Source organism: Entelurus aequoreus, linkage group LG20 (genome assembly GCF_033978785.1).
Source record: "Entelurus aequoreus isolate RoL-2023_Sb linkage group LG20, RoL_Eaeq_v1.1, whole genome shotgun sequence".
Lineage (NCBI taxonomy): Eukaryota > Metazoa > Chordata > Actinopteri > Syngnathiformes > Syngnathidae > Entelurus > Entelurus aequoreus.
This window is the reverse complement of record NC_084750.1, coordinates 32,042,326-32,053,644: the sequence shown is the minus strand read 5'-3', so window position 1 is coordinate 32,053,644 and position 11,319 is coordinate 32,042,326. Positions and strand designations below refer to the sequence as shown.

At 46.5% G+C, this 11,319-nt stretch overlaps 1 long non-coding RNA gene across 1 annotated transcript; it reads right to left on the bottom strand.

The window, feature by feature from the left end:
• Positions 1 to 5,826: 5,826 nt before the first annotated feature.
• Positions 5,827 to 8,182, bottom strand: LOC133635671 (uncharacterized). The gene is made up of 3 exons (XR_009822107.1): positions 8,029 to 8,182; positions 6,242 to 6,416; positions 5,827 to 6,096 (listed from the first exon to the last, which is right to left on the bottom strand). It is a non-coding gene; the product is annotated as an uncharacterized LOC133635671 (long non-coding RNA).
• Between the last annotated feature and the right edge of the window lie 3,137 nt (positions 8,183 to 11,319).

Genomic DNA, 11,319 nt, shown 5'->3' with positions numbered 1-11,319 from the left:
TGGTTGACAAGACTCTGCAACATTGCGTCTACATCGGGGGCGGTACCTCTGATTGGCAGACCGGGGTGGTGGTTCCTCTCTTTAAGAAGGGGACCGGAGGGTGTGTTCCAACTATCGTAGATCACACTCCTCAGCCTTCCCGGTAAGGTCTATTCATGTGTAATGGAGAGGAGGAACCTCGGATCCAGGACGAACAGTGTGGTTTTCGTCCTGGTCGTGGAACGGTAGACCAGCTCTATACTCTCGGCAGGGTCCTTGAGTGTGCATGGGAGTTTGCCCAACCAGTCTACATAAGTTTTGTGGACTTGGAGAAGACATTCGACCTTGGCCCCCGGTAAATCCTGTGGGGAGTGCTCAGAGAGTATGGAGTATCGGCATGTCTGATTGTGGCGGGTGTCTCCCTGTATGATCAGTGTCAGAGCTTGGTACGCATTGCCGGCAGTATGTCGGACCCCTTTCCAGTGAGGGTTGGACTCCGCTAAGGCTGCCCTTTGTCACCGATTCTGTTCATAACTTTAATGGACAGAATATCTAGGCGCAGTCATGGCTTTGAGGATCCCCTCAACGCCATGACTGCGCCTGGTTTGGTGGCTGCAGGATTAGGTCTCTGCTTTTTGCAGATGATGTGGTCCTGATGGCTTCAACTGGCCAAGATCTTCAGCTTTCATTGGATCGGTTCGCAGTGAAGCGACTGGGATGAGAATCAGCACCTCCAAGTCAGAGTCCATGGTTCTCGCCCGGGAAAGGGTGGAGTGCCATCTCGAGGTTTGGAAAGAGATCTTTCCCCAAGTGAAGGAGTTCAAGTACCTAGGAGTCTTGTTCACGAGTGAGGATAGAGTGGATTGTGAGATCTACAGGCGGATCGGTGCGGCGTCTTCAGTAATGAGGACGCTATATCGATCCGTTGTGGTGAAGAAGGAGCTGAGCCAGAAGGAAAAGCTTTCAATTTACCGGTCGATCAACGTTCCCATCCTCACCTATGGTCATGAGCTTTGGGTTATGACCGAAAGGACAAGGTCACGGGTACAAGCGGCCGAAATGAGTTTCATCCGCCGGGTGGTGGGTCTCTCCCTTAGAGATAGGGTGAGAAGCTCTGTCATCTGGGAGGAACTCAGTGTAAAGCCGCTGCTCCTCCACATTGAGAGGAGCCAGATGAGGTGGTTCGGGCATCTGCTCAGGATGCCACCCGAACGCCTCCCTAGGTCCGAACGGCAGGAGGCCATGGGGAAGACCTAGGATACATTGGAAAGACTATGGCCTGGGAACGCCTCGGGATCCCCCGAGAAGAGCTGGACGAAGTGGCTGGGGAGAGGGAAGTCTGGGCTCTCTGCTTAGGCTGCTGCCCCCGCAACCCGACCTCGGATAAGCGGAAGAAAATGGATGGAATTAGTATGACAGTTATACTGGCATATTGAGTGTGACAGTATACTGTCATAAAACCCAATTTTTGTATTTGCAAACCTGATTCTAGTAAAACTCACATCTATACAATATTACAGGCAATTTTGGACATAATGCACGTTTGGTTTTGGAGTTATGTTCATATAACTTTAATATATAGTATGACATCTATACTGTTATAATGAGTAAAAAAACTAACTTGTGTCTGTCATAAAACTACATTTTTGTATTTGCAAACCTTACAAAAACAAATGATTCTAGTAAAACTCACATGGATTCAATATTACAGGCATTTTTAGACATTTTGCATGTTTGGTTTAGGAATTATGTTGGAATACATTTGTATTGCTTTTTTCACATTATCTCAGCATTTTAAGAACTTACTGTCATATTGAGTAAAAAAAACTTTTTGTGTTTGCAAGCCTTAAAAAAACAACCGATTCTACTAAAACTCACATTGATACAATATTACAGGCATGTTTAGACATCTTGCATGTTTGGTTTTGGAGTTATGTTTATATAACCTGCTTTCTGAGCCGCCACCTTTGTGGTTTGCGTGTCCCACTGATCCTAGGAGCTATGTTGTCCGGGGGCTTCTATGCCCCCTGGTAGGGTCCCCCAAGACAAACAGGTCCTAGGTGAGGAATCAGACAAAGAGCAGCTCAAAGACCTTTATGAAAAGTACAAATCGAGGACCTAGATATTTTCTCGCCCGGACGCGGGTCACCGTGGCTCCCCTGTGGAGCCAGGCCCAGAGGTGGGGCACGATGGCGAGCGACTGGTGCCCATGGGGCCCAGCTCGAAGAGGCAACGTGGGTCCCCCCTGCAATAGGCTCACCACTCATGGGCTGGGTCATAGAGGTCGGGTGCAGTGTTAGCTGGGCGGAAGCTGAAGGCAGGGCACTTGGCGGTCCGATTATCGGCTACATAAGCTCGCTCTTGGGACGTGGAACGTCACCTCGCGAGGTGGAGAAGTTCCCGGCTAGATAAAGCTGGACTCACTTCGACGCACAGCAAGGACTCTGGAACCTGTTCTCTCAAGAGGGGTTGGACTCTCTTCCACTCTGGCGTTGCAAGTAATGAGAGGCTGGGTTGGCAATTCTTGTTGCCCCCCGGCTCAAAGCCTGCACGTTGGACTTAACCCAGAAGACGAGATGGTAGCTTCCCTCCGCTTTCGGGTTGGGTGACGGGTCCTGACTGTTGTTGGTGTTTACGCACCAAACAGCAGCTCAGAGTACCCGCTCTTTTTGGATTCCCTTGAGAGTGCTCCCTCGGGTGATTCCCTTGATCTGCTGGGGGTCTTCAACGCTCATGTTGGCAACGACTTTGAAACCTGGAGAGTCGTGATAGGGAAAAATGGCCACCCGGATCTGAACCCAAGTGGTGCTTTGTTATTGGACTTTTGTGCTCGTCACGGATTGTCCATAACAAACACAATGTTCAAACATAAGGGTGTCCATATGTGCACTTGGCACCAGGACACCCTCGGCCGCAGTTCCATGATTGACTTTGTAGTTGTGTCATGAGATTTGCGGCCTCATGTTTTGGACACTCGGGTGAAGAGAGGGGCGAGCTTTCTACCGATCACTACCTGGTGAGCTGGCTCCGATGGTGGGGTAGGATCCCGGACAGACCTGGCAGGCCCAAACGCATTGTGAGAGTCTTTTGGGAATGCCTAGCAGAGTCTCCTGTCAGAGAGAGTTTCTTTTTCCACCTCCGGAGGAACTTTGAACATGTCACAAAGGAGGTGCTGGACATTGAGTCTGAATGGATCATGTTCCGTGCCTCTCTTTTCAAGCCAGCTGATTGGAGCTGTGGCCGCAAGGTGTTTGGTGCCTGTCGTGGCGGTAATCCTAGAACCCGCTGGTGGCCACCAGCAGTGCGGGATGCCGTCAAGCTGAAGAAAGAGCTTATCTGGTCCTTTTGGCTCATGGGACTCCAGAGGCAGCGGGCATACCGACAGGCCAAGCAGTGCCTGGGGAATCTGTGTTGGGCTCTCCTATTTCTGGGGCTGAGGTTGCCAAGGTAGTTAAAAAGCTCCTCGGTGGCAAGGCCCCGGGGGTGGATGAGCTCCATCCGGAGTTCCTTAAGGCTCTGGATGCTGTGGGGCTGTTTTAGTTGACAAGACTCTGCAACATCGCGTGGACATCAGGGGCGGTACCTCTGGATTGGCAGACCGGGGTGGTGGTTCCTCTCTTTAAGAAGGGGAACCGGAGGGTGTGTTCCAACTATCGTAGATCACACTCCTCAGCCTTCCCGGTAAGGTCTATTCATGTGTACTGGAGAGGAGGAACCTCGGATCCAGGACGAACAGTGTGGTTTTCGTCCTGGTCGTGGAACGGTAGACCAGCTCTATACTCTCGGCAGGGTCCTTGAGTGTGCATGGGAGTTTGTCCAACCGGTCTACATGTGCTTTTTGGACTTAGAGAAGACATTCGACCGTGGCCACCCCGGGAAGTCCTGTGGGGAGTGCTCAGAGAGTATGGGGTATCGGCATGTCTGATTGTGGCGGGTCGCTCCCTGTATGATCAGTGTCAGAGCTTGGTCCGCATTGCCAGCAGTAAGTCGGACCCCTTTCCAGGGAGGGTTGGACCGGAGTCCAACCCTCGTGTTGGCTGCCCTTTGTCACCAAATGTGTTCATAAATTTTATGGACAGAATTTCTAGGCGCAGTCATGGCGTTGAGGGGATCCGGTTTGGAGGCTGCAGGATTAGGTCTCTCCTTTTTGCAGATGATGTGGTCCTTTTGGCTTTAACTGGCCAGGATCTTCAGCTCTCATTGGATTGGTTCGCAGCCGAGTGTGAAGCGACTGGGATGAGAATCAGCACCTCCAAGTCCGAGGTTCTCGCCCGGGAAAGGGTGGAGTGCCATCTCGAGGTTGGGCAGGAGATCTTGCCCCAAGTGGATGAGTTCAAGTACCTGGAGTCTTGTTCATGAGTGAGGGAAGAGTGGATCATGAGATGCACAGGCTGATCGGTGCGGCGTCTTCAGTAATGAGGACGCTATATCGATTCGTTGTGGTAAGAAGGAGCTGCGCCAGAAGGAAAAGCTCTCAATTTACCGGTCAAATATACGCTTCACAGCATAATACTGTCATCTGTTTAGCGGCATTACACTGTTATTTTAGTGTATCTACTGTAATATCCATTAACAGTTAATTACAGTAAAATAGTTGTAAGCACTATAGACTGAGCTTTACAGTATAATGCCACTAGAAGTTAATGAGTTGAACTTTTAATTTTTCAAAATCAAAATCCCTGCAATCTGCTGGCATAAAAATGACTGGAGAAATGGCCTTGCAAGATTATGTTTTTATTAACCAATTATTTTAAAGTGCATCAAATACATTCAAAGTACATTTAGTGCATTCTTCTTATTTTCAGTAAAGCATTTTAACATTTATAACATGTCCACTTAATTTCTAACTGGAGACAAAACACTGAACACGAGTCCAGTGTTTAGTTGTCGGCTACATAAAGCCCCACTCAAAGTCTGTGAGATGTTTTATAAGGGTGGCTACGTGAGGATTTACAGTTGCTGCCTTTTTCTGGACCAGCTTCCTGGTCTTCTTGGACACCACCTTTCCCTGGCTAGCCTTTGTTCCCCTCTCAGGGTTAACGCCAATGAATCGCCTAAAAAAGAGAGAAAGCATATTAGATATTCTGTTGTGATTGAAGATTACTTGCAGTCGATACAGAACCCCCCTCACATTGTTATTTAGGAATATGCACTGCACAAATATTAATATCAATTTTAGGATATATGTGAGCCTATACCATAACCACAGCTGTAGATGAGTGAATGCTCTAAAACCCATTAAGACAAATTCAGAGAGGAAGACAATGCTAAAGCCTCCCCAATCCCTCTCTCTATTTATGTTTTCTCTCCATCTACGGGACCATGTATTTACGCTGATGTTTCCTGCTTTCACCCATTTAACATATCGTTACCTGCTCATTACCTATCTTCTCTGCATCCTGGAGTCACACTGGTGCTTCTTGCCTTTACCCATTCAACATATCTTTACCTGCACATTACCTACCTTCTCTGCATAGTGTGGTCATGCTGGTGCTTTCTACCTTTACCCATTCAACATATCTTTACCTGCACATTACCTACCTTCTCTGTATCCTGGAGTCAAGCTGGTGTTTCCTGCCTTTACTCATTCAACATATCTTTACCTGCACATTACCTACCTTCTCTGTATCCTGGCGTCTAGCTGGTGTTTCCTGCCTTCACCCATTCAACATATCTTTACCTGCACATTACCTACCTTCCCTGCATCCTTGGGTCACACTGGTGCTTCTTTCTTTCACCATACAACATATCTTCACCTGCACATACCTACCTTGTCTGCATGGCCTCGACCACACCTGCGCTTCCTTCTTTCACCCATTCAACATACCTTCACCCGCACATTACCTACCTTCCCTGCATGGTGGGGTCACACTGGTGCTTCCTGCCTTTACCCATTCAACATATCTTCACCCGCACATTACCTACTTGCTCTGCATTCTCGGGTCAAGCTGGTGCTTCCTGCCATCATCCAGTCAACATATCTTTACCTGCAAATTACCTACTTTTTCTGCATCCTGGGGTCAAACAGGTGCTTCCTTTTTTGACCCAGTCAACATATCTTTACCTGCACATTACCTACCTTCTCTGTATCCTAGAGTCAAACTGGTGCTTCGGTCCCTAATAAGAAGGTACACAAAGGAACAGAAGAGTCATTGATTTAAGGCACACAATTGGGGAAATGACAAGTCAAATTCCTGAACAGAGGTGAGAAATATAAAATAAAATATCCTAACAGTATTTTAACAGTATCAAGAGGATTTACCTTTGAACAAATTCCAATGTCCGAGGACCTTCCTCTTGGTATTCCAAGTTGAACACATAGTAGGTGGCAAGAAGGGCAGCAAGCCCTGAGATTAAGCTAGGTTGGACGCCTTTGCAGATGACATCACCTTCCATGCTGATCATCCAACGTTTTATTGTGACTTTGTCACCAGCAACTGGTACAGTCAAGAAATGCAGTTTATGTTCCTAAACAGTATCCAATATGGGTAGCATTTTAAAAGTATTTGGAATGGCCACCTCACTCGCTCTCTCTTTACTCCGTTTACATCTAGTCTCCTAAGGCAGTGGTTCTCAAATGGGGGTACGCGTACTCCTGGGGGTACTTGAAGGTATGCCAAGGGGTACGTGAGATTTTTTTTAAATATTCTAAAAATAGCAACAATTCAAAAATCCTTTATGAATATATTTATTGAATAATACTTCGACAAAATATGAATGTAAGTTCATAAACTGAACAACTAATCAAGTAGGCTATTCCATTCATTACCATAAAGCCAGAGTTTCCCCCATGCCATGATGGTTTGACTCTACCTGGCGGTGCCACACGGCACCAACTGTCAATCAACTATCCATATAGAAAACAATGGAGGCTTGGTTAAAGCGTAGTGGACATGTTCCATAAATATTGATGTTAAAGATTTCTTTTTTTGTGAAGAAATGTTGAGAATGAAGTTCATGAATCCAGATGGATCTCTATTGCAATCCCCAAAGAGGGCACTTTAATTTGATTACTTCTATGTGTAAAAATCTTTATTTATATTTGAATCACTTGTTTATTTTTCAACAAGTTTTTAGTTATTTTTATATCTTTTTTTCCAAATAGTTCAAGAAAGACCACAACAAATGAGCAATATTTTGCACTGTTATACAATTTAATAAATCAGAAACTGATGACATAGTGTTGTATTTTACTTCTTTATCTCTTTTTTTCAACCAAAAATGCTTTGCTCTGATTAGGGGGTACTTGAATTTAAAAAATGTTCACAGGGGTACATCACTGAAAAAAGGTTGAGAACCACTGTCCTAAGGCAGTGGTTCTCAACCTTTTTTCAGTGCTGTGAACATTTTTTAAATGCAAGTAGACCTCCATGTCTTCATAACAGGAATATCCTGAATTCTCAAGTTGCATATCACAATAGTCATCATCAGTGTTAATAACACAAGAGCTGCTTGGATTTGCTGTTGATCAAGTCAAACTTTGTTCAGTGTAGCCGTAGTGCTTCCTTGACGCGTGCGATGTGAAAGTAGACTTAACCGTAAATCTTTTTTCACATTGACTGAAGGGGCACGTAACTGTCCTACCTTCGGTAATATGACTTTTCAAATGCAGGAGAAGGGCCCGTATATCATCGCACTTCGCGCTACATGAGACAATATTACAAGGTAAACCTTCTGCGCTATACATATCAGTCCTACTCTTGCCATATTTATGACGACGGCTGTGAGTTTTGAAGGCTGAGAAGTTGGAAAAAACTCTTGTGCATTTAGGGAAAGCACACTTAAACGATGCATTAGGCATACAACTATGACTTCGCATGTGTCTAACATACGCAAATACATTGCTGCAAGTCGTAGCACATATGTGGCAAGTTATCATCTTTTATGATGACTATGACAAAAAAGAAGAAAACTTAGCTAGCTAGCATGCGGCGGTACATGCGCGTGGTCAACGATAGTGTCTGTGATGCTGACATTTCGGACTTTATAAATATATATATAAAGTAATTCAAACAGAAAATTACACATCAAGGTACAAGTGACTCTTACCTTGTTATCAAAAACACACGATGCAGTAGGATGGATTTAGCAGGGTCGGCCAGGTGAAATGAAGCTCGGTTGGACGAATTGTGGGCGGACCCAAGAAACAAGTCTGAAAAATACTGAATTACACTGTAGGTTTTACAGTAACTTACTGCTGGTCGATATTTGTTGAAAAATGCAACACAATTTACAGTACTTAACTGCATTTAAGAAGAACATGATAGGTTGATTGGCAACACTAAATTGGCCCTAGTGTGTGAATGTGAGTGTGAATGTTGTCTGTCTATCTGTGTTGGCCCTGCGATGAGGTGGCGACTTGTCCAGGGTGTACCCCGCCTTCCGCCCGATTGTAGCTGAGATAGGCTCCAGCGCCCCCCGCGACCCCGAAGGGAATAAGCGGTTGAAAATGGATGGATGGATGGAGTATATAACTGTAATTTTATTTTTTATTTTTACAGTAATTTTTTACAGTGAAGGTCATGGGTGTCAAACTCTGGCCCGTGGGCCAAATTTGGCCCAACGTGTAATTTGACTTGGCCCTTGAGGCAATATCAAATTAACACTAAAGCTGGACCGGCGATTATACATTGAGGCAGTGCCGCGGTAACACCGCATTCACCGCTACTTATAATACTTGCCAACCCTCCCGGGAGTGACTCCAGCACTCCTCCCAAATTTTTTTTTTTTTTTTTTCAGCTAGTCAAACGAGTGCCGGCCCAGTTTCATGTCAATGCAGCTTCTGCACCCACACACAATTGAATGCAACGCATACTTCATCAACAGCGATACAGGTTACACTGACGGTAGCCAAATAAAAAACTTTAACACTTTTAGAAATATACGCCACACTGTGAATCCACACCAAACAAGAATGACAAACACATTTCGGGAGAGCATCCGCACCGTAACACAACATAAACACAACACAACAAATACCCAGAACCCTTTGTAGCACTAAATCTTCCGGGACACTACAAGGTGTGTGTGTGTGGGGGGGGGGGCGGAGGTTTGGTGGTAGCGGGGGTGTATTTTGTAGCGTCCCGAAAGAGTTAGTGCTGCAAAATATTCTGGGTATTTGTTCTTTTGTGTTTATGTTGTGTTACGGTGCGGATGTTCTCCCGAAAAGTGTTTTTTATTTTTGTTTGGTGTGGGTTCACAGTGTGGCGTATATTTCTAACAGTGTTAAAGTTTTTCATACTGGCACCCTCAGTCTGAATGATGTTAGAATTGGGTGTACGAGATATGACTGTTGAACACCTTGTTCGATAATGAAAGTTGCCTCAGCTCAAAGCCTGAGCCCCGACATTAAAGAACTAGCATCTAAAAAAAGATGCCAGGTATCTGGCTTGGGCACATCAAATTAGATCAGTGTGTTGCAAACTGAGCAGTTTAAAGTCCTGAATGGTTGTTTTATTCATTGTTATTTTATTTTCAAATTTATTAGCCTGTGGATGAAGTTAATGTTGATATTTACCTCAGAAGGCTGCAAATAGAAAAGAGGCATTCAATTTTTATTTAAATTATATTTGATATGCAATTGATATTTTTTAATGATTATTATTATTTGAAACTCCATTTTGCATGTCACTATAAAGTTATATAAGCCTTGCTTGTTCAATATTCAATGCAAAACTTGTTTGGGTCCCTATTAAAAGGTTAATTTGTTCAACCTTGGCCCGCGGCTTTGTTCAGTTTTAAACTTTGGCCCACTCTGTATTTGAGTTTGACACCCCTGGTGAAGGTGAAGCTCTGTCATCCTGGAGGCCACGGGGAAGACCCAGGACACATTGGGAACACTATGTCTCCCGGCTGGCCTGGGAACGCTCGGGATCCCCTGAGAAAAGGTCCTAGGTGAGGGATCAGACAAAGAGCAGCTCAAAGACCTTTATGAAAAGTACAAATCGAGGACCTAGATTTTTTCTCGCCAAGGCGCAGGTCACCGTGGCTCCCCTGTGGAGCCAGGCGCAGAGGTGGGGCACGATGGCGAGCGACTGGTGGCCGGGCCTGTCTCCATGGGGCCCTGCCGGGCTCAGCTCGAAGAGGCAACGTGGGTCAACCCTCCAATGGGCTCACCACTCATGGGCCCATTGAGGTCATAGAGGTCGGATGCAGTGTGAACTGGGCGGCAGCCGAAGGCAGGGCACTTAGCGGTCCGATTATCGGCTACATAAGCTCGCTCTTGGGACGTGGAACGTCACCTCGCTGGGAGGGAAAGAGCCTGAGCTGGTGCGCGAGGTGAAGAAGTTCCGGCTAGATATAGTTGGACTCACTTCGACGCACAGCAAGGGCTCTGGAACCTGTTCTCTCAAGAGGGGCTGGACTCTCTTCCACTCTGGCGTTGCAAGCAATGAGAGGCTGGGGTGGCAATTGTTGTTGCTCAAAGCCTGCGCGTTGGACCCAGTAGACGAGATGGTAGCTTCCCTCCGCCTTCGGGTTGGGTGACGGGTCCTCACTGTTGTTTGTGTTTATGCACCAAACAGCAGCTCAGAGTACCCACTCTTTTTGGATTCCCTTGAGGGAGTACTGGAGAGTGCTCCCTCGGGTGATTCCCTTGTTCTGTTGGGGGACTTCAATGCTCATGTTGGCAAGGACAGTGAAACCTGGAGAGTCGTGATTGGGAAAAATGGCCACCCGGATCTGAACCCAAGTGGTGCTTTGTTATTGGACTTTTGTGCTCGTCACGGATTGTCCATAACAAACACAATGTTCAAACATAAGGAAGAACTTTGAACATGTCACGAGGGAGGTGCTGGACATTGAGTCTGAATGGACCATGTTCCGTGCCTCTCTTGTCGAGCCTGCTGATTGGAGCTGTGGCCGCAAGGTGTTTGGTGCCTGTCGTGGCGGTAATCCTAGAACTCGCTGGTGGCCACCAGCAGTGAGGGATGCCGTCAAGCTGAAGAAAGAGCCTATCGGGTCCTTTTGGCTCATGGGACTCCAGAGGCAGCGGGCATACCGACAGGCCAAGCAGTGCCTGGGGAATCTGTGGTGGACTCTCCTATTTCTGGGGCTTAGGTTGCCTAGGTAGTTAAAAAGCTCCTCTGTGGCAAGGCCCCGGTGGTGGATGAGTTCCTTAAGGCTCTGGATACTGTGGGGCTGTCTTGGTTGACAAGACTCTGCAACATCGCGTGAACATTGGGGGCGGTACCTCTGGATTGGCAGACCGGGGTGGTGGTTCCTCTCTTTAAGAAGGGGAACCGGAGGGTGTGTTCCAACTATCGTGAAACACACTCCTCAGCCTTCCCGGTAAGGTCTATTCATGTGTACTGGAGAGGAGGAAACTCGGATCCAGGACGA